Source organism: Heterodontus francisci, unplaced genomic scaffold (assembly GCF_036365525.1).
Source record: "Heterodontus francisci isolate sHetFra1 unplaced genomic scaffold, sHetFra1.hap1 HAP1_SCAFFOLD_72, whole genome shotgun sequence".
NCBI lineage: Eukaryota > Metazoa > Chordata > Chondrichthyes > Heterodontiformes > Heterodontidae > Heterodontus > Heterodontus francisci.
In genome coordinates, this window is record NW_027140794.1 from 6893923 (window position 1) to 6920795 (window position 26873).

Here is a 26873-nt window from a genome sequence, read left to right on the forward strand (position 1 = left end):
GACACCAAGTAACAAAGACATGCACTGACTCCAAGTAACAAAGACATATACTTACACCAAGTAACAAAGACACAAACTTACACCAAGTAACACAGACAGACACTGACACCAAGTAACAAAGACATACACTGACAGCAAGTAACAAAGACATACACTTACATCAAGTAACAAAGACAGACAATTACACCAACTAACAAAGACATACACATACACCAAGTTTTTGACATACACTGACACCAAGTAACAAAGACATACACTGACACCCCGTAACACAGAAACACACTTACACCAAGTAACAAAGACATACACTGACACCAAGTCACAAAGACACACTGACACCCAGTAACAAAGACATACACTGACACCAAGTCACAAAGACATACACTGATACACAGTAACACAGACACACACTTACACCAAGTAACACAGACATACACAGACACCAAGTAACAAAGAAATACAATGATACCCAGTAACACAGACACTCACTTACACCAAGTATCAAAGACACACACTGATACCCAGTAACACAGACACACACTTGCAACAAGTAACAAAGACATACACTGAAACCCAGTAACACAGACACACACGGACACAAAGTAACAAAGACACACACTTGCACCAAGTAACACAGACACACACTGACACCCAGTAACACAGACATACACTGACACCAAGTAACACAGACATACACTGACACCAAGTAACAAAAACATACACTGACACCCAGTAACACAGACACACACTTACACCAAGTAACACAGACATACACTGACACCAAGTAACAAAGACAGACACTGATACCCAGGAACACAGACAGACACTTACAGCAAGTAACACAGACACACACTTACACCAAGTAACAAACACATACACTGACACCAAGTAACACAGACATACACTAACACCAAGTAACAAAGACATACAATTACAGCAAGTAACAAAGACACACACTTACACCAAGTAACACAGATACACACTGACACCAAGTAACATAGACATGCACTGACACCCAGTAATACTGACACACACGGACACCAAGTAACAAAGGCACACACTTAGACCAAGTAACACAGACACACACTGACACCCAGTAAAACAGACACACACTTACACCAAGTAAAACAGACATACACTGACACCAAGTAACAAAGACATCCACTGATAACCAGTAACACAGACACACACTTTCACCAAGTAACACAGACACACACTTACACCAAGCAACAAAGACATACACTTACACCAAGTAACACAGATAATCACTGACACCAAGTAACAAAGACATACAATTACACCAAGTAACAAAGACACACACTTACACAAAGTAACAAAGACAGACACTGATACCCAGTAACACAGACACACACTTACACGAAGTAACAAAGACATACACTGACACCCAGTAACACAAACAAACACACACTGACACCCAGTAACACAGAGAAACACTAATAAACAGTAACAAAGACATACACTGACAACAAGTAACACAGACACACACTGACACCCAGTCACAAAGACATACACTGACACCCAGTAACACAGACACACACGGACACCAAGTAACAAAGACACACACTTGCACCAAGTAACACAGACACACACTGACACCCAGTAACACAGACATACACTGACACCAAGTAACACAGACATACACTGACACCAAGTAACAAAAACATACACTGACACCCAGTAACACAGACACACACTTACACCAAGTAACACAGACATACACTGAGACCAATCACAAAGACATACAGTGATACCCAGTAACACAGACACACACTGACACCAAGTAACAAAGACATGCACTGACACCAAGTAACAAAGACATATACTTACACCAAGTAACAAAGACACAAACTTACACCAAGTAACACAGACAGACACTGACACCAAGTAACAAAGACATACACTGACACCAAGTAACAAAGACATACACTTACATCAAGTAACAAAGACAGACAATTACACCAACTAACAAAGACATACACATACACCACGTTTTTGACATACACTGACACCAAGTAACAAAGACATACACTGACACCCCGTAACACAGAAACACACTTACACCAAGTAACAAAGACATACACTGACACCAAGTCACAAAGACACACTGACACCCAGTAACAAAGACATACACTGACACCAAGTCACAAAGACATACACTGATACACAGTAACACAGACACACACTTACACCAAGTAACACAGACATACACAGACACCAAGTAACAAAGAAATACAATGATACCCAGTAACACAGACACTCACTTACACCAAGTATCAAAGACACACACTGATACCCAGTAACACAGACACACACTTGCAACAAGTAACAAAGACATGCACTGAAACCCAGTAACAAAGACATACACTGACACCCAGTAACACAGACACACACGGACACAAAGTAACAAAGACACACACTTGCACCAAGTAACACAGACACACACTGACACCCAGTAACACAGACATACACTGACACCAAGTAACACAGACATACACTGACACCAAGTAACAAAAACATACACTGACACCCAGTAACACAGACACACACTTACACCAAGTAACACAGACATACACTGACACCAAGTAACAAAGACAGACACTGATACCCAGGAACACAGACAGACACTTACACCAAGTAACACAGACACACACTTACACAAAGTAACAAACACATACACTGACACCAAGTAACACAGACATACACTAACACCAAGTAACAAAGACATACAATTACAGCAAGTAACAAAGACACACACTTACACCAAGTAACACAGATACACACTGACACCAAGTAACATAGACATGCACTGACACCCAGTAATACTGACACACACGGACACCAAGTAACAAAGGCACACACTTAGACCAAGTAACACAGACACACACTGACACCCAGTAAAACAGACACACACTTACACCAAGTAAAACAGACATACACTGACACCAAGTAACAAAGACATCCACTGATAACCAGTAACACAGACACACACTTTCACCAAGTAACACAGACACACACTTACACCAAGCAACAAAGACATACACTTACACCAAGTAACACAGACAATCACTGACACCAAGTAATAAAGACATACAATTACACCAAGTAACAAAGACACACACTTACACAAAGTAACAAAGACAGACACTGATACCCAGTAACACAGACACACACTTACACCAAGTAACAAAGACATACACTGACACCCAGTAACACAAACAAACACACACTGACACCCAGTAACACAGAGAAACACTAATAAACAGTAACAAAGACATACACTGACAACAAGTAACACAGACACACACTGACACCCAGTCACAAAGACATACACTGACACCAAGTCTCAAAGACATACACTGATATCAAGTCACAAAGACATACACTGACACCAAGTAACGAAGACATGCACTGACACCAAGTAACAAAGACATACACTTACACCAAGTAACACAGAGATACAATGACACCAAGTAACAAAGACATACAATTACACCAAGTAACAAAGACACACACTTACACCAAGTAACACATACATACACTAACACCAAGTAACAAAGACATACACTGTTACCCAGTAACACAGATACACACTTACACCAAGTAACAAAGACATACACTGATACCAAGTAACACAGACACACACTTGCACCAAGTAACACAAACACTCACTTACACCAAGTAACAAAGACATACACTGACACCAAGTAACAAAGACATACAATGATACCAAGTAACACAGACACACACTTACACCAAGTAACACAGACACACACTTACACCAAGTAACACAGACACACACTTACACCAAGTAAGAAAGACACACACTGACACCAAGTAACAAAGACATACACTTACACCAAGTAACAAAGACACACACTTACACCAAGTAACACAGACATACACTGACACCAAGTAACAAAGACAGACAATTACACCAAGTAACAAAGACATACACTTACACCAAGTATTTTGACATACACTGACACCAAGTAACAAAGACATACACTGATACCCAGTAACATAGACATACACTTACACCAAGTAAAAAAGACATACACTGACACCAAGTCACTCAGCCATACACTGATACCCAGTAACACAGACACACACTTACACCAAGTAACAAAGACATACACTGACACGAAGTCACAAAGACACATTCTGGCACTCAGCAGCAAAGACATACACTGACACCAAGTCACAAAGACATACACTGATACCAAGTAACAAAGACATACAATTACACCAAGTAACAAAGACACAGACTTGCACCAAGTAACACAGACATACACTGACACCAAGTAACAACGACATACACTGTTACCCAGTAACACAGACACACACTTACACCAAGTAACAAAGACATACACTGATACCAAGTAACACAGACACTCACTTACACCAAGTAACACAGACACACACTTCCACCAAGTAACAAAGACATACACTGAAACCAAGTATCAAAGACATACACTTACACCACGGAACACAGACATACACTGACACCAAGTAAGAAGGACATACAATTACACCAAGTAACAAAACACAGTCTTACACCAAGTAACACAGACATACACTGACACAATGTAACAAAGACATGCAATGATACCCAGTAACACAGACATACACTGACACCAAGTAACAAAGACATACACTGACACCAAGAAACAAAGACATACACTGATACCCAGTAACACAGACACACACTTACACCAAGTAACAAAGACATACACTGACACCAAGTCACAAAGACATACACTGATACCCAGTAACACAGACACACACTTACACCAAGTAACAAAGACAAACACTGACACCAAGTAACAAAGACATCCACCGGCACCAAGAAACAAAGACACACACTTACACCAAGTAGAACAGACACACACTGACACCCAGTAACACAAAAAACACACACTGACACCCAGTAACATAGAGAAACACTGACACACAGTAACAAAGACATGCACAGACATACACTGACACCAAGTAACAAAGACATACAATTACACCAAGTAACAAAGACTCACTCTTACACGAAGTAACAAAGACAGACACTGAGACCCAGTAACACAGACACAAACTGACACCAAGTAACACAGACACTCACTGACACCCAGTAACAAAGACATACACTGACACCAAGTCAGAGAGACATAAACTGACACCCAGCCACACAGACACACACGGACACCAAGTAACAAAGACAAACACTTACACCAAGTAACACAGACACACACTGACACCCAGTAACACAGACACACACTTACACCAAGTAACACAGACATACACTGACACCAAGTAACAAAGTCATACACTGATACCAGGTAACACAGACACACACTTACACCAAATAACACAGACAAACACTGACACCAAGTAACAAAGACATACACTGATACCCAGGAACACAGACACACACTGACACCCAGTAACAAAGAAATACACTGAGACCAATCACAAAGACATACACTGATACCCAGTAACACAGACACACACTGACACCAAGTAACAAAGACATGCACTGACACCAAGTAACAAAGACATATACTTACACCAAGTAACAAAGACACAAACCTACACCAAGTAACACAGACAGACACTGACACCAAGTAACAAAGACATACACTGACACCAAGTAACAAAGACATACACTTACATCAAGTAACAAAGACAGACAATTACACCAACTAACAAAGACATACACATATACCAAGTTTTTGACATACACTGACACCAAGTAACAAAGACATACACTGACACCCCGTAACACAGAAACACACTTACACCAAGTAACAAAGACATACACTGACACCAAGTCACAAAGACACACTGACACCCAGTAACAAAGACATACACTGACACCAAGTCACAAAGACATACACTGATACACAGTAACACAGACACACACTTACACCAAGTAACACAGACATACACAGACACCAAGTAACAAAGAAATACAATGATACCCAGTAACACAGACACTCACTTACACCAAGTATCAAAGACAGACACTGATACCCAGTAACACAGACACACACTTACAACAAGTAACAAAGACATACACTGAAACCCAGTAACAAAGACATACACTGACACCCAGTAACACAGACACACACGGACACCAAGTAACAAAGAAACACACTTGCACCAAGTAACACAGACACACACTGACACCCAGTAACACAGACATACACTGACACCAAGTAACACAGACATACACTGACACCAAGTAACAAATACATACACTGACACCCAGTAACACAGACACACACTTACACCAAGTAACACAGACATACACTGACACCCAGTAACAAAGACATACACTGACACCAAGTCACAAAGACATACACTGATACCCAGTAACACAGACACACACTTACACCAAGTAACAAAGACAAACACTGACATCAAGTAACAAAGACATCCACCGGCACCAAGAAACAAAGACATACACTTACACCAAGTAACACAGATACACACTGACACCCAGTAACTCAAAATACACACACTGACACCCAGGAACATAGAGAAACACTGACACACAGTAACAAAGACATACACAGACAGACACTGACACCATGTAACAAAGACTAACAGAGACACACACTGACACCAAGTCACAAAGACATACACTGAAACCCAGTAACAAAGACATACACTGACAACAAGTCACAAAGACATACACTGATACCCAGTAACACAGACACACACTTCCACAAAGTAACAAAGACAAACACTGACACCAAGTAACAAAGACAGACACTTACACAAAGTAAAACAGACATGCACTGACACCAAGTAACAAATACATACACTTACACCAAGATAACAAAGACACACACTTACACCAAGCAACAAGACAGACACTGACACCAAATAACAAAGACATACACTGACACCCAGTAACACAGACACACACATACACCAAGTAACAACGACATATACTGACACCGAGTAACAAAGACATACACTGATACCCAGTAACACAGACATCCACTGACACCAAGTAACAAAAACATACACTGACACCAAGTAACAAAGACATAAACTGACACCCAGTAACAAAGACATACACTGACACAAAGTCACAAAGCCATACAGTGACACCCAGTAACAAAGACATACACTGACACCAAGTCACAAAGACATACACTGACACCAAGTAACAAAGACATACACTGATACACAGTGACACAAACTCACACTTACACCAAGTAACAAAGAAATACACTGACACCAAGTAACAAAGACATACACTTACACCAAGTCACACAGACATACACTGACACCAAGTAACAAAGACATACAATTACACCTAGTAACAAAGACACACACTTGCACCAAGTAACACAGACATACACTGTCACCAAGTAACAATGACATACACTGTTACCCAGTAACACAGACACACACTTACACCAAGTAACAAAGACATACACTGATACCAAGTAACACAGACACACACTTACACCAAGTAACACAAACACTCACTTACACCAAGTAACAAAGACATGCACTGACACCAAGTAAAAAAGACATCTTCTTTGGGCCTCCTTATCTCGAGAGACAATGGATACGCGCCTGGAGGTGGTCAATGGTTTGTGAAGCAGCGCCTGGAGTGGCTATAAAGGCCAATTCTGGAGTGACAGGCTCTTCCACAGGTGCTGCAGAGAAATTTGTTTGTTGGGGCTGTTGCACAGTTGGCTCTCCCCTTGCGCCTCTGTCTTTTTTCCTGCCAACTACTAAGTCTCTTCGACTCGCCACAATTTAGCCCTGTCTTTATGGCTGCCCGCCAGCTCTGGCGAATGCTGGCAACTGACTCCCACGACTTGTGATCAATGTCACACGATTTCATGTCGCGTTTGCAGACGTCTTTCTAACGGAGACATGGACGGCCGGTGGGTCTGATACCAGTGGCGAGCTCGCTGTACAATGTGTCTTTGGGGATCCTGCCATCTTCCATGCGGCTCACATGGCCAAGCCATCTCAAGCGCCGCTGACTCAGTAGTGTGTATAAGCTGGGGGTGTTGGCCGCTTCAAGGACTTCTGTGTTGGAGATATAGTCCTGCCACCTGATGCCAAGTATTCTCCGGAGGCAGCGAAGATGGAATGAATTGAGACGTCGCTCTTGGCTGGCATACGTTGTCCAGGCCTCGCTGCCGTCGAGCAAGGTACTGAGGACACAGGCCTGATACACTCGGACTTTTGTGTTCCGTGTCAGTGCGCCATTTTCCCACACTCTCTTGGCCAGTCTGGACATAGCAGTGGAAGCCTTACCCATGTGCTTGTTGATTTCTGCATCTAGAGACAGGTTACTGGTGATAGTTGAGCCTAGGTAGGTGAACTCTTGAACCACTTCCAGAGCGTGGTCGCCAATATTGATGGGTGGAGCATTTCTGACATCCTGCCCCATGATGTTCGTTTTCTTGAGGCTGATGGTTAGGCCAAATTCATTGCAGGCAGACGCAAACCTGTCGATGAGACTCTGCAGGCATTCTTCAGTGTGAGATGTTAAAGCAGCATCGTCAGCAAAGAGGAGTTCTCTGATGAGGACTTTCCGTACTTTGGACTTCGCTCTTAGACGGGCAAGGTTGAACAACCTGCCCCCTGATCTTGTGTGGAGGAAAATTCCTTCTTCAGAGGATTTGAACGCATGTGAAAGCAGCAGGGAGAAGAAAATCCCAAAAAGTGTGGGTGCGAGAACACAGCCCTGTTTCACACCACTCAGGATAGGAAAGGGCTCTGATGAGGAGCCACCATGTTGAATTGTGCCTTTCATATTGTCATGGAATGAGGTGATGATACTTAGTAGCTTTGGTGGACATCCGATCTTTTCTAGTAGTCTGAAGAGACCACGTCTGCTGACGAGGTCAAAGGCTTTGGTGAGATCAATGAAAGCAATGTAGAGGGGCATCTGTTGTTCACGGCATTTCTCCTGTATCTGACGAAGGGAGAACAGCATGTCAATAGTCGATCTCTCTGCACGAAAGCCACACTGTGCCTCAGGGTAGACGCGCTCGGCCAGCTTCTGGAGCCTGTTCAGAGCGACTCGAGCAAAGACTTTCCCCACTATGCTGAGCAGGGAGATTCCACGGTAGTTTTTGCAGTCACCGCGGTCACCTTTGTTTTTATAGAGGGTGATGATGTTGGCATCGCGCATGTCCTGGGGTACTGCTCCCTCGTCCCAGCACAGGCATAGCAGTTCATGTAGTGCTGAGAGTATAGCAGGCTTGGCACTCTTGATTATTTCAGGGGTAATGCTGTCCTTCCCAGGGGCTTTTCCGCTGGCTAGGGAATCAATGGCATCACTGAGTTCCGATTTGGTTGGCTGTATGTCCAGCTCATCCATGACTGGTAGAGGCTGGGCTGCATTGAGGGCAGTCTCAGTGACAGCATTCTCCCTGGAGTACAGTTCTAGGTAGTGCTCAACCCAGCGGTCCATCTGTTTGCGTTGGTCAGTGATTATGTCCCCCGATTTAGATTTGAGGGGGGCGATCTTCTTGATGGTTGGCCCAAGAGCTCTCTTCATGCCATCATACATTCCTCTGATGTTTCCGGTGTCTGAGGCCAGCTGAATATGACTGCATAGGTGTTGCCAGTAGTCGTTTGCGCAACGCCTAGCTGTTCTTTGTGCAGTGTTTCTGGCTGCTTTAAGTGCTGCGGATGTTAAATCGCTGGGAGCTTTCTTGTAGTTCAAAAGTGCAATGCGCTTAGCGGCTATGACAGGTTCCAGCTCTTCATTATGAGATTGAAACCAGTCTGCATTTCTCTTCGCACTTTTGCCGTAGGTGGTCAAAGCTGACTCATAGATGGCGTCTCTGATGTGGGCCCACTTGGTCTCAGCATCCCCTGTGGGAGTGTTTTGAAGGGCTGTTACAAGTGAATTTAGAAATTTTTGTCACAGCTGTGGGTGAGAAATTCTGCTCGTGTTGATGCGCGGGTGGCCCTTCTGCTTGGAATGATGCAACTTCTTTGGTCTGAGTCTAACCTTGCTGCACACCAGGGAGTGGTCGGTGTCGCAGTCCGCACTGTGGAAGCTGCGTGTGATTTGAACACTGTTTAAGGCGGCTCGCCTTGTGACAATGAGGTCTAGCTGGTGCCAACGACGTGATCTTGGGTGCCTCCATGAAACCTGGTGACAGGGTTTAGTGTGAAAGAACGAGTTGGTGATGCAGAGGTTATGATAGGTACACAACTCAAGCAGTCTCTGCCCGTTCTCATTCATCCTTCCAACGCCATAGCGCCCAAGGCTGGAGGGCCATGAGTCATGGTCGGCCCCAACCCTGGCATTAAAGTCCCCCAGCAGGAATAGGTGTTCGGTGTTGGGGATGCTGCTAATGATGTTATGGAGTTGTTCATAGAACTGGTCTTTAGCTTCAGGTGCGGAGCAGAGTGTTGGAGCATAGATGCTGAGTAGGTGTACTGGACCAGAGGTGGTGAGCAGTCGGATGGACAGTATGCGTTCCGAGCCATTTGAGGGAGGCTCTATCATGCTGAGCAAGGAGTTTCTGATGACGAAGCCCACTCCATGCTGTCTTGGTTCTTCAGGATCCCTGCCCTGCCAGAAGAAGGTGTAGTCTTGCTCAGCTAGAGAGCCACTCGCGGGGAGGCGAGTCTCCTGAAGTGCTGCAATGTCCACATTGAGTCTACTGAGCTCGTTGTTAATGATGGCGGTCTTCCGAGAATCGTTGATTTGTGTAAGGTCTTCCAACAGGCCAGGACACATAGTTCTGACGTTCCAGCTTGCAAAGCGAAGGGCTGGTACCTTCTTTCCTTTTTTCATGTTGTTTGGTGCGGTGTATCAGTCCACCTTTCGGGCAATGACCCTGAGCTCCAAGCACCCATTGAAGCAGGCAGACTGTGGCGGGACAGAACCTTATTGACCGGGGGCTGCCCGGTTTGAGGCGGGCGGTAGCTGTCCAGTGAGGTGCAATGACCTCTCCCACCGAAAAAGGCAACCCGTGGCGCCCAGTTTCTACGCCAATTTATCTGGACTTATAACCCGTAACTGCTGCCTTCCGTGTTGTTTCAGTCGCTGTGAGGCAACTATGGAGTGACCTCTCCATGGCGCATGCCTGGGCAAATTTATGGAGGTTGAGAGTTGCCCAGTCGTCAAAACCCCCCTCTCGGCCTTTCTGGTGGGGTCCAAAGGAGTGCAGGACACGACGTTTGGCACCAGTATGGCTGCAGGAACTGCCGGAAACATGCCAAAGGTGACACATGACCGCCGACGGGGTTCCGCTCCGGATTTTCTGTTAGGGTTTACTCCCTTAGCCTTGGTCTCTCCCGAGACGCCCACAAGGCAGTGGGGTTGTTGGGGCCCCTACACAGGTGTAGGATGGTGCCGGTGGGAGGAGGGGATGCAAGGGGGAGGAGTAGAGGGAGGGGGTGGGGGGGGGGGGTGCAGGGGAAGGGGGTGCGGGGTGAAGATGGTGCGAGGGGGGGGCGGGCTGGGACGGGGTTGTGAGGGGGTGAGCTGAGAGGGTGGAGCAGGGAAGGGGACGGGGGTGGGGGGGGGTGGAAGGGGGGTAAAGGGGGGGAGGGGAGGTGGAATCTGGTGCAGGTAATAAGCCATTTCCTCAGTGCCCACGATCGACGTCCGGAAAGCTCATCCACGTCCTTCGGGAGGTGAAGCATCATTTGGCAGACTTAGAGGTGATTACATTTGCTAAGGGTTCTTTTTTTGCAGTGGTTTAAATAAAGGCATGCAGCAATGCCGACAGTGAGCTGCAGATGCTCTCCGAGCCATCTCCCGCGGGCGCTTTGAAGTTGCGGCCGGGGAGGGGGGGGCGTTCGTGGATGTTTTGGGTGTTCGGGGCACCTTTTCACAGGACTTCTCTCGGGTCCCGCAGCTCCTTCTTCACCTCAATGGACTTACCGCATGCCGTGGCTGCAGACACTCTGGACTGTGAAGACAGCAGGATCGGAGATTGAAGAATCGGCAGCTGTGCTCGTCAGTTTCATCCGGATCAATTTCATTGAGAAAACATAGAGCAGGTGTGGCTGGGGGAGGGCAGTGGGCCCAGGTAACATACACTAAACTAACTGTTAACTTTTAGATAGGGCGAAAATGAACTGATTTAAAGAGCCAGGGGAATTTAAACAGTTTAAGAGGGCAGATTGGGGGAGAAAACGTTAGGGATGGGAGCAGATGGCCATGGATAGAGTTGAACAGCAAGGGAGCTTCCTAGGGAGCTTTGTTCAAGATGGCTCCTGGGCTGGAAGCTCCCTCGGAAGCTCCCTTGCTGTTCAAAAAAGACATACAATTACACCAAGTAACAAAGACACACACTTACACCAAGTAAAACAGACATACACTGACACCAAGTAACAAAGACATACACTGTTACCCAGTAACACGGAAACACATTTACACCAAGTAACAAAGACACACACTGATACCAAGTAACACAGACACACACTTACACCAAGTAACACAGACACACACTGACACCAAGTAACAAAGACATACACTGACACCAAGTAACAAAGACATACACTGACACCAAGTAACACAGAGATACACTGACACCAAGTAACAAAGACATACAATTACACCAAGTAACAAAGACACACACTTACACCAAGTAACACAGACATACACTGTCACCATGAAGCAAAGACATTCACTGATACCCATTAACACAGACACACACTTACACCAAGTAACAAAGATATACACTGATACCCAGTAACACAGACACACACTGACACCCAGTAACAAAGACATACACTGAAACCAAGTCACAAAGAAATACACTGATACCAAGGAACACAGAAACACACTGACACCAAGTAACAAAGACATACACTGACACCAAGTAACAAAGACATACACTGACACCTAGTAACAAAGACATACACTTACACCAAGTAACAAAGACACACACTTACACCAAGCAACAAGACAGACACTGACACCAAGTAACAAAGACATGCACTGACACCCAGTAACACAGACACACACATACACCACGTAACAACGACATATACTGACACCGAGTAACAAAGACATACACTGATACCCAGTAACACAGACACACAATTACACCATGTAACAAAGACACACACTTACACCAAGTAGCACATACATACACTAACACCAAGTAACAAAGACATACACTGTTACGCAGTAACACAGATACACACTTACACCAAGTAACAAAGACATACACTGATAGCAAGTTACACAGACACACACTGACACCAAGTAACACAAACACTCACTTACACCAAGTAACAAAGACATACACTGACACCAAGTAACAAAGACATACAATGATACCAAGTAACACAGACACACACTTACATCAAGTAACACAGACACACACTGACACCCAGTAACAAAACAAACGCACTGACACCAAGTCACACAGACATACACTGACACCAAGTAACAAAGACATACACTGATACCCAGTAACACAGAAACACACTGACACCAAGTAACAAAGACATACACTTACACCAAGTAACACAGAGATAGACTGACACCAAGTAACAAAGACATACAATTACACCAAGTAACAAAGACACACACTTACACCAAGTAACACATACATACACTAACACCAAGTAACAAAGACATACACTGTTACCCAGTAACACAGATACACACTTACACCAAGTAACAAAGACATACACTGACACCAAGTAACAAAGACATACACTGACACCAAGTAACAAAGACATACACTGTCACCATGTAGCAAAGGCATTCACTGATACCCAGCAACACAGACACAAACATACACAAAGTAACAAAGATATGCACTGACACCCAGTAACACAGACACACACTTACACCAAGTAACAAAGACATACACTGACACCAAGTAACAAAGACATACACTGACACCAAGTAACAAAGACATGCACTGACACCAAGTAACAAAGACGTACACTTACACCAAGTAACACAGAGATACACTGACACCAAGTAACAAAGACATACAATTACACCAAGTAACAAAGACACACACTTACACCAAGTAACACATACATACACTAACACCAAGTAACAAAGACATACACTGTTACCCAGTAACACAGATACACACTTCACCAAGTAACAAAGACATACACTGATACCAAGTAACACAGACACACACTTACACCAAGTAACACAAACACACACTTACACCAAGTAACACAGACACACACTTACACCAAGTAACAAAGACATACACTTACACCAAGTAACACAGACTTACACTGACACCAAGTAACAAAGACATATAATTACACCAATTAACAAAGACACACACTTACACCAAGTAACAAAGATATACACTGATACCCAGTAACACAGACACACACTTACACCAAGTAACAAAGACATACACTGAAACCAAGTAACAAAGACATACACTGACACCAAGTAACGAAGACAGACACTGACACCCAGTAACAAAGACAGACACTGACACCAAGTCACAAAGACGTACACTGACACACAATAACACAAACACACACTGACACCCAGTAACACAGAGAAACACTGATACACAGTAAAAAGACATACACTGACACCAAGTAACACAGACATACACTGACACCAAGTAACAAAGAGAGACAAATACACCAAGTAACAAAGACATACACTTACACCAAGTATTTTGAAATACACTGACACCAAGTAACAAAGACATACACTGATACCCAGTAACATAGACAATCACTTACACCATTTAACAAAGTCATACACAGACACCAAGTCACAACGACACACACTGACACCCAGTAACAAAGACATACACTGAAACCAAGTCACAAAGAAATACACTGATACCAAGGAACACAGAAACACACTGACACCAAGTAACAAAGACATACACTGACACCAAGTAACAAAGACATACACTGACACCTAGTAACAAAGACATACACTTACACCAAGTAACAAAGACACACACTTACACCAAGCAACAAGACAGACACTGACACCAAGTAACAAAGACATACACTGTTACCCAGTAACACAGATACACACTTACACCAAGTAACAAAGACATACACTGACACCAAGTAACAAAGACATACACTGACACCAAGTAACAAAGACATACACTGTCACCATGTAGCAAAGGCATTCACTGATACCCAGCAACACAGACACAAACATACACAAAGTAACAAAGATATGCACTGACACCCAGTAACACAGACACACACTTACACCAAGTAACAAAGACATACACTGACACCAAGTAACAAAGACATACACTGACACCAAGTAACAAAGACATGCACTGACACCAAGTAACAAAGACGTACACTTACACCAAGTAACACAGAGATACACTGACACCAAGTAACAAAGACATACAATTACACCAAGTAACAAAGACACACACTTACACCAAGTAACACATACATACACTAACACCAAGTAACAAAGACATACACTGTTACCCAGTAACACAGATACACACTTCACCAAGTAACAAAGACATACACTGATACCAAGTAACACAGACACACACTTACACCAAGTAACACAAACACACACTTACACCAAGTAACACAGACACACACTTACACCAAGTAACAAAGACATACACTTACACCAAGTAACACAGACTTACACTGACACCAAGTAACAAAGACATATAATTACACCAATTAACAAAGACACACACTTACACCAAGTAACAAAGATATACACTGATACCCAGTAACACAGACACACACTTACACCAAGTAACAAAGACATACACTGAAACCAAGTAACAAAGACATACACTTACACCAAGTAACGAAGACAGACACTGACACCCAGTAACAAAGACAGACACTGACACCAAGTCACAAAGACGTACACTGACACACAATAACACAAACACACACTGACACCCAGTAACACAGAGAAACACTGATACACAGTAAAAAGACATACACTGACACCAAGTAACACAGACATACACTGATACCCAGTAACACAGACACACACTTACACGAAGTAACAAAGACATACACTGACACCAAGTAACAAAGACATACACTGACATCAAGTAGCAAAGACATGCACTGACACCAAGTAACAAAGGCATACAATTAGACCAAGTAACAAAGACACACACTTACACCAAGTAACACATACATACACTAACACCAAGTAACAAAGACATACACTGTTACGCAGTAACACAGATACACACTTACACCAAGTAACAAAGACATACACTGATAGCAAGTTACACAGACACACACTGACACCAAGTAACACAAACACTCACTTACACCAAGTAACAAAGACATACACTGACACCAAGTAACAAAGACATACAATGATACCAAGTAACACAGACACACACTTACACCAAGTAACACAGACACACACTGACACCAAGTAACGAAGACAGACACTGACACCCAGTAACAAAGACAGACACTGACACCCATTAACAAAGACAGACACTGACACCAAGTCACAAAGACATACACTGACAACAAGTAGCAAAGACATACACTTACACCAAGAAACACAGACATACAATGACACCAAGTAACAAAGACATACAATTACACCAAGTAACAAAGACACACACTTGCACCAAGGAACACAAACATACACTGACACCAAGTAAGAAAGACATACACTGTTACCCAGTAACACAGACACACACTTACACCAAGTAACAAAGACATGAACTGATACCAAGTAACACAGACACACACTTACACCAAGTAACTCAGACATACACTGACACCAAGTAACAAATACATAAACTGATACTCAGTAACACAGACACACACTGGGCGGCACATTGGCACAGTGGTTAGCAGCCTCACAGCTCCAGGGACCCGGGCTCGATTCTGGGTACAGCCTGTGCGGAGTTGGCAAGTTCTCCCTGTGTCTGCGTGGGTGTCCTCCGGGTGCTCCGGTTTCCTCCCTCATGCCAAAGACTTGCAGGTTGATAGGTTAATTGGCCATTATAAATTGCCCTTAGTATAGGTAGGTGGTTGGGAAATATATAGGGACAGGTGGGGATGTGAAAGGAATACGGGATTAGTGGAGGATTAGTATAAATGGGTGGTTGATGGTCGGCACAGACTCGGTGGGCCGAAGTGCCTGTTAAAGTGCTGTATCTCTAAACTAAACTATATACTGACACCTCGTGTCACTGACACCCAGTAACAAAAACAAACTCACACTGACACCCAGTAACACAGAGAAACACTGATACACTGACACGAAGTAACACAGACACACACTGACACTCAGTGACAAAGACATACACTGATACCAACTCACAAAGACGTGCACTGACACACAATAACACAAACACACACTGACACCCAGTAACACAGAGGAACACTGATACACAGTAAAAAAGACATACACTGACACCAAGTAACACAGACATACACTGATACCCAGTAACACAGACACACACTTACACCAAGTAACAAAGACATACACTGACACCAAGTAACAAAGACATACACTGACATCAAGTAGCAAAGACATGCACTGACACCAAGTAACAAAGACATACAATTACACCAAGTAACAAAGACACACACTTACACCAAGTAACACATACATACACTAACACCAAGTAACAAAGACATACACTGTTACGCAGTAACACAGATACACACTTACACCAAGTAACAAAGACATACACTGATAGCAAGTTACACAGACACACACTGACACCAAGTAACACAAACACTCACTTACACCAAGTAACAAAGACTTACACTGACACCAAGTAACAAAGACATACAATGATACCAAGTAACACAGACACACACTTACACCAAGTAACACAGACACACACTGACACCCAGTAACACAAACAAAAACACACTGACACCCAGAAACACAGAGGAACACGGATACACAGTAACAAAGCCATACGCTGACACCAAGTAACACAGACACACACTGACACCCAGTAAAAAAGACACACACTGACACCAAGTCACAAAGAGATACACTGACACCAGGTCAAAAAGACATACCCTGATGCCCAGTAACACAGACACACACTGACACCAAGTAACAAAGACATACACTGACACCAAGTAACAAAGACATACACTTACACCAAGTAACAAAGACACACACTTACACCAAGTAACACAGCATACACTGACACCAAGTAACAAAGAGAGACAATTACACCAAGTAACAAAGACATACACTGACACCAAGTCACAAAGACATACACTGATAACCAGGAACACAGACACACACTTACACCAAGTAACACAGACATACACTGACTCCAAGTAACAAAGACAGACACTGCTACCCAGTAACACAGACACACACGGACACCAAGTATCAAAGACACACACTTACACCAAGTAACACAGACAGACACTGACACCCAGTAACACAAACAAACACACACTGACACCCAGTAACACAGAGAAACACTGATACACAGCAACAAAGACATACACTGACACCAAGTAACACAGACACACACTGACACCCAGTAAAAAAGAAATACACTGACACCAAGTCACAAAGACATACACTGACACCAAGTCAAAAATACATACACTGATGCCCAGTAACACTGACACACACTGACACCAAGTAACAAAGACATACACTGACACCAAGTATCAAAGGCATACACTCACACAAAGTAACACAGACACACACTGACACCCAGTAACACAAACAAACACATTGACACCAAGTAACAAAGACACACACTTACACCAAGTAACAAAGACATACACTGACACCAAGTAACAAAGACATACACTATCACCAAGTAACAAAGACATGCACTGACACCAAGTAACTAAGACATGCACTTGCACCAAGAAACAGAGATACACTGACACCAAGTAACAAAGACACACAATTACACCAAGTAACACATATATACACGAACACCAAGTAACAAAGACATACACTGATACCCAGTAACACAGATACACACTTACACCAAGTAACAAAGAGATACACTGATACCAAGTAACACAGACACACACTTACACCAAGTAACATAAACACTCACTTACACCAAGTAACAAAGACAGACACTGACACCAAGTAACAAAGACATACAATGATACCAAGTAATAAAGACACAGACTGACACCAAGTAACAAAGACATCAACTTACACCAAGTAACACAGACTTACACTGACACCAAGTAACAAAGACAGATAATTACACCAATTAACAAAGACACACACTTACACCAAGTAACACAGACATACACTGTCACCATGTAGCAAAGACATTCACTGATACCCAGTAACACAGACACACACTTACACCAAGTAACAAAGATATCCACTGATTCCCAGTAACAGACACACACTTACACCAAGTAACAAATACATACACTGAAACCAAGTAATAAAGACATACACTGACACCAATTAACACAGACATACAGTGACACCAAGTAACACAGACACACACTTACACTAAGTAACAAAGACATACACTGATACCAAGTAACACAGACACACACTTACACCAAGTAACACAGACACACACTTACACTACGTAACAAAGACATACACTGACACCTAGTAACACAGACGTACACTGACACCCAATAACACAAACAAACACACACTGACAGCCAGTAACACAGAGAAACACTGATACACAGTAACAATGACATACACTGACAACAAGTAACACAGACACACACTGACACCCAGTAAAAAAGACATACACTGACACCAAGTCACAAAGACATACACTGATACCAAGTCGCAAAGACATACACTGATACCCAGTAACACAGACACACACGGACACCAAGTAACAAAGACGTATACTGACACCAAGTAACAAAGACATACACTGACACCAAGTAACAAAGACAGACAATTACACCAAGTAACAAAGACATGCACTTACACCAAGTATTTTGACATACACTGACACCAAGTAACAAAGACATACACTGATACCCAGTAACACAGACACACACTTACACCAAGTAACAAAGACAGACACTGATACCCAGCAACACAGACACACACTTACACCAAGTAACAAAGACATACACTCACACCCAGTAACAAAGACACACACTGACACCCAGTAACAAAGACACACACTTACACCCAGTAACAAAGTCATACACTGATACCCAGTAACACAGGCACACACTGGGAGGTTGTGGGGGCACATCGGCGCTGAGGCTAGCACCGCAGCTTCACAGCTCCAGGGACCCGGGTTCGATTCTTGTACTGCCTGTGCGGAGTTTGCAAGTTCTCCCTGTGTCTACGTGGGTTTCCTCCGGGTGCTCCGGTTTCCTCCCACATGCCAAAGACTTGCAGGTTGATAGGTTAACTGGCCAACATAAATTGCCCCTAGGATAGGTAGGTGGTAGGGAAATATATAGGGACATGTGGGGATGTGATAGGAATACGGGAATAAAAGCAAAATACTGCGGATGCTGGAAATCTGAAACAAAATCAAGAAATGCCGGATTCACTCAGCAGGTCTGGCAGCATCTGTGGAAAGTGAAGCAGAGTTAACGTTTCGGGTCAGTGACCCTTCTTCGGAACTGACAAATATTAGAAAAGTCACAGATTATTAACAAGTGAGGTGGGGGTTGGGCAAGAGATAACAAAGGAGAAGGTGCAGATTGGACCAGGCCACATGGCAGACCAAAAGATCACGGATCAAAGGCAAACAATATGATAATGGTGTGTTGAAAGACAAAGCATTAGTGCAGATTAGGTGTAGATAAACTGAATATTGAACATCAGCAAGTGCAAACCTGAAGAAGAACAACCTGAAAAAAACAGTGGGTAAGCAAACTGAACAAACTAAGATGAAATGAAATAAATGCAAAAAAAGATTGTAAAAAATGTAAAAAGGAATGCAAAAAAAAAGGAAGAAAAAATAACTAAAAATGACTAAAAATGAAAGTAAAGTGGGGGGCTGTCATGCTCTGAAATTATTGAACTCAATGTTCAGTCCGGCAGGCTGTAGTTTCCCTAATCGGTAGATGAGATGCTGTTCCTCGAGCTTGCGTTGATGTTCACTGGAACACTGCAGCAATCCCAGGACAGAGATGTGAGCATGAGAGCAGGGGGGAGTGTTGAAATGGCAAGCAACCGGAAGCTCAGGGTCCTGCTTGCGGACTGAGCGGAGATGTTCCGCAAAGCGGTCACCCAGTCTGCGCTTGGTCTCCCCAATGTAGAGGAGACCACACTGTGAGCAGCGAATACAGTATACTACATTGAAAGAAGTACAAGTAAATCGCTGCTTCACCTGAAAGGAGTGTTTGGGGCCTGGGATAGTGAGGAGAGAGGAGGTAAATGGGCAGGTATTACACCTCCTGCGATTGCAAGGGAAGGTGCCCTGGGACGGGGACGAGGTGGTGGGGGTAATGGAGGAGTGGACCAGGGTGACGCGGAGGGAACGATCCCTTCGGAATGCTGACAGGGGAAGGGAAGGGAAGATGCGACTGGTAGTGGCATCACGCTGGAGGTGGCGAAAATGGCGGAGGATGATCCTTTGGATATGGAGGCTGGTGGGATGAAAAGTGTGGACAAGGGGAACCCTGTCACGGTTCTGGGAGGGAGGGGAAGGGGTGATGGCAGAGGTGCGGGGAATGGGTCGGACACGGTTGAGGGCCCTGTCAACCACAGTGGGGGGAAATCCTCGGTTGAGGAAAAAGGAGGTCATATCAGACGCACCGTCATGGAAGGTAGCATCATCAGAGCAGATGCGTCGGAGACGGAGAAACTGGGAGAATGGAATGGAGTTCTTACAGGAGGTAGGGTGTGAAGAAGTGTAGTCGAGGTAGCTGTGGGAGTCAGTGGGCTTATAATGGATATTGGTAGACAACCTATCCCCAGAGATGGAGACAGAGAAGTCGAGGAAGGGAAGGGAAGTGTCAGAGATGGACCATGTAAAGGTGAGAGAAGGGTGGAAATTGGAAGCAAAGTTGATAAAGTTTTCTAGTTCGGGGGGGGTGGGGGAGCAGGAAACGGCACCGATACAGTCATCAATGTACCGGAAAAAGAGTTGGGGGAGGGGGCCTGAGTAGGACTGGAACAAAGAATGCTCGACATATCACACAAAATGATAGGCTTAACTAGGACCCATGCGGGTACCCATTGCGACACATTTTACTTGAAGGAAATGCATGGAGTTGAAGGAGAAGTTGTTCAATGTGAGAACAAGTTCAGCCAGGCGGAGGAGGGTATTGGTGGATGGGGAATGGTTGGGCCTCTGTTCCAGGAAGAAGCGGAGAGCCCTCAAACCATCTTGGTGGGGGATGGAGGTGTAGAGCGATTGGACGTCCATAGTGAAGAGGAGGCGGTTGGGACCAGGAAACTGGAAATTGTCATAATGACGTAGGGCGTCAGAAGAGTCACGGATGTAGGTGGGAAGAGACTGGACCAGCGGAGAAAAGATAGAGTCTAGATAGGAAGAAATAAGTTCAGTTGGGCAGGAGCAGGCTGACACAATGGGTCTGCCGGGACAGTCCCGTTTGTGGATTTTGGGAAGGAGGTAGAAGCGGGCTGTCCGGGGTTGCGGGACGATGAGTTTGGAAGCTGTAGAGGGAAGATCTCCAGAGGAGATGAGGTCAGTGACAGTCCTTTGGACGGTGGCTTGCTGTTCGGTGGTGGGGTCATGGTCCAGAGGGAGGTAGGAAGAGGTGTCTGTGAGTTGGCGTTGAGCTTCTGCAAGCAGGAGGTCGGTACGCCATACAACAACAGCACCACCCTTGTCTGCAGGTTTGATGACCATGTCGGGGTTAGAACTCAGAGAACGGAGTGCCTCAAGTTCAGAGGGGGACAGGTTAGAGTGAGTGAGGGGGGCATAGAAATTGAGACGACCAACGTCTCGCCGACAGTTTTCAATGAAGAGATCAAGAGCGGGTAAGAGGCCAGGGTGAGGGGTCCAGGTAGAGGGAGAATGCTGGAGGCGGGTGAATGGCTCTGCTGGTCGGGTGGAGGACTCCTGGTCGAAGAAGTGAGCCCGGAGGCGGAGGCGACGGAAGAAGAGCTCAACGTCATGCCGAGCGCGAAATTCATTGAGGTGGGGGCGTAAGGGGATAAAACTGAGACCTTTGCTGAGTACAGAACGCTCAGCATCAGAGAGGGGGAGGTCAGAGGGTATAGTGAATACACGGCAAGAGGTCAGATCAGAAGGGGTGGGGTCAGAGGGAAGCGAAGGGAAAGAAGGATCTGGAGGGGCATTAGTCCCCATCAACTGCTGGAGCTTGCGTTCCTTAACACCTGAAAGGAAGAAAAAAAGTTTTTCGTTAATGCGTCGGATGAGACGGAAGATGAGATGAAACTGCGGAGTAGAACAGATTTGAGATAAGGTGAGACGGTGCTGCTGGAGAGAGAGGTCCAGTGTGTGCATATGGTGGGGCATAGCACTGAGTGTGGATCTCAGGATGCGGCGAGAGTAGCAGTCCGAGGAACGTTGTATTTCTCGGAGATACCTGTGAACCTGGGTGGTTTCAAAGCATAATAGGTGAAACTGCAGTTGGAATCCACGTGGAATCAGTCGGAGCCGGAGACAGTCACTGAGGAAGGAGATGTGGCTGTGAAAACGAGTTTTGGTAGATACCTTATCAAACACCAGGAGGGAAATAGGAAGCAATGAAGGTGAACAAGGTAAAAGAGACAAACCGAAATCCCGTCGGAGAGAAGAGCACAACTTATTCAAGGTAGGCATTCCTGGAAGAGAAGTGGCAGTGAATTAAACACTAAAATAAAAGCAAAATACTGCGGATGCTGGAAATCTGAAACAAAAACAAGAAATGCCAGATTCACTCAGCAGGTCTGGCAGCATCAGTGGAAAGAGAAGCAGAGTTAACGTTTCGGGTCAGTGATACCTCTTCGGAACTGACAAATATTAGAAAAGTCACAGATTATAAACAAGTGAGGTGGGGGTTGGGCAAGAGATAACAAAGGAGAAGGTGCAGATTGGACCAGGCCACATAGCTGACCAAAAGGTCACGGAGCAAAGGCAAACAATATGTTAATGGTGAGTTGAAAGGCAAAGCATTAGTACAGATTAGGTGTAGATAAACTGAATATTGAACATCAGCAAGTGCAAACCTGAAGAAGAACAACCTGAAAAAAACAGTGGGTAAGCAAACTGAACAAACTAAGATGAAATGAAATAAATGCAAAAAATGTAAAAAGGAATGCAAAAAAAAGGAAGAAAAAATAACTAAAAATGACTAAAAATGAAAGTAAAGTGGGGGGCTGTCATGCCCTGAAATTATTGAACTCAATGTTCAGTCCGGCAGGCTGTAGTGTGCCTAATCAGTAGATGAGATGCTGTTCCTCGAGCTTGCGTTGATGTTCACTGGAACACTGCAGCAATCCAAGGACAGAGATGTGAGCATGAGAGCAGGGGGGAGTGTTGAAATGGCAAGCAACCGGAAGCTCAGGGTCCTGCTTGCGGACTGAGCGGAGATGTTCTGCAAAGCGGTCACCCAGTCTGCGCTTGGTCTCCCCAATGTAGAGGAGACCACACTGTGAGCAGCGAATACAGTACACTACATTGAAAGAAGTACAAGTAAATCGCTGCTTCACCTGAAAGGAGTGTTTGGGGCCTGGGATAGTGAGGAGAGAGGAGGTAAATGGGCAGGTATTACACCTCCTGCGATTGCAAGGGAAGGTGCCCTGGGACGGGGACGAGGTGGTGGGGGTAATGGAGGAGTGGACCAGGGTGTCGCGGAGGGAATGATCCCTTCGGAATGCTGACAGGGGAAGGGAGGGGAAGATGCGACTGGTAGTGGCATCACGCTGGAGGTGGCGAAAATGGCGGAGGATGATCCTTTGGAGATGGAGGCTGGTGGGATGAAAAGTGAGGACAAGGGGAACCCTGTCACGGTTCTGGGAGGGAGGGGAAGGGGTGAGGGTAGAGGTGCGGGGAATGGGTCGGACACGGTTGAGGGCCCTGTCAACCACAGTGGGGGGAAATCCTCGGTTGAGGAAAAAGGAGGTCATATCAGAAGCACCGTCATGGAAGGTAGCATCATCAGAGCAGATGCGTCGGAGACGGAGAAACTGGGAGAATGGAATGGAGTTCTTACAGGAGGTAGGGTGTGAAGAAGTGTAGTCGAGGTAGCTGTGGGAGTCAGTGGGCTTATAATGGATATTGGTAGACAGGCTATCCCCAGAGATGGAGACAGAGAAGTCGAGGAAGGGAAGGGAAGTGTCAGAGATGGACCATGTAAAGGTGAGAGAAGGGTGGAAATTGGAAGCAAAGTTGATAAAGTTTTCTAGTTCGGGGCGGGAGCAGGAAACGGCACCGATACAGTCATCAATGTACCAGAAAAAGAGTTGGGGGAGGGGGCCTGAGTAGGACTGGAACAAAGAATGCTCGACATATCCCACAAAAAGACAGGCATAACTAGGACCCATGCGGGTACCCATAGCGACACCTTTTACTTGAAGTAAATGCATGGAGTTGAAGGAGAAGTTATTCAATGTGAGAACAAGTTCAGCCAGGCGGAGGAGGGTGTTGGTGAATGGGGACTGGTTGGGCCTCTGTTCCAGGAAGAAGCGGAGAGCCCTCAAACCATCCTGGTGGGGGATGGAGGTGTAGAGCGATTGGACGTCCATAGTGAAGAGGAGGCGGTTGGGACCAGGAAACTGGAAATTGTCAAAATGACGTAGGGCGTCAGAAGAGTCACGGATGTAGGTGGGAAGAGACTGGACCAGCGGAGAAAAGATAGAGTCCAGATAGGAAGAAATAAGTTCAGTTGGGCAGGAGCAGGCTGACACAATGGGTCTGCCGGGACAGTCCCGTTTGTGGATTTTGGGAAGGAGGTAGAAGCGGGCTGTCCGGGGTTGCGGGACGATGAGTTTGGAAGCTAAAGAGGGAAGATCTCCAGAGGAGATGAGGTCAGTGACAGTCCTTTGGACGGTGGCTTGATGTTCGGTGGTGGGGTCATGGTCCAGAGGGAGGTAGGAAGAGGTGTCTGTGAGTTGGCGTAGAGCTTCTGCAAGGTAGAGGTCGGTACGCCATACAACAACAGCACCACCCTTGTCTGCAGGTTTGATGACCATGTCGGGGTTAGACCTGAGAGAACGGAGTGCCTCAAGTTCAGAGGGGGACAGGTGAGAGTGAGTGAGGGGGGCAGAGAAATTGAGACATACAATGTCTCGCCGACAGTTTTCAATGAAGAGATCAAGAGCGGGTAAGAGGCCATGGTGAGGGGTCCAGGTAGAGGGAGAATGCTGGAGGCGGGTGAATGGGTCTGCTGGTCGGGGGGAGGACTCCTGGTCAAAGAAGTGAGCCCGGAGGCGGAGGCGACGTAAGAAGAGCTCAACGTCATGCCGAGCGCGAAATTCATTGAGGTGGGGGCGTAAGGGGATAAAACTGAGACCTTTGCTGAGTACAGAACGCTCAGCATCAGAGAGGGGGAGGTCAGAGGGTATAGTGAATACACGGCAAGGGGTCAGATCAGAAGGGGTGGGGTCAGAGGGAAGTGAAGCGGAAGGAGGATCTGGAGGGGCATTAGTCCCCATCAGCTGCTGGAGCTTGCGTTCCTTCACACCTGAAAGGAAGAAAAAAAGTTTTTTGTTAATGCGTCGGATGAGACGGAAGATGAGATGAAACTGCGGAGTGGAACAGATTTGAGATAAGGTGAGACGGTGCTGCTGGAGAGAGAGGTCCAGTGTGTGCATATGGCGGCGCATAGCACTGAGTGTGGATCTCAGGATGCGGCGAGAGTAGGAGTTCGAGGAACGTTGTATTTCTCGGAGATACCTGTGATCCTGGGTTGTTTCAAAGCATGATGGGTGAAACTGCAGTTGGAATCCACGTGGAATCAGTCGGAGCCGGAGACAGTCACTGAGGAAGGAGATGTGGCTTTGAAAACGAGTTTTGGTAGATACCTTATCAAACACCAGG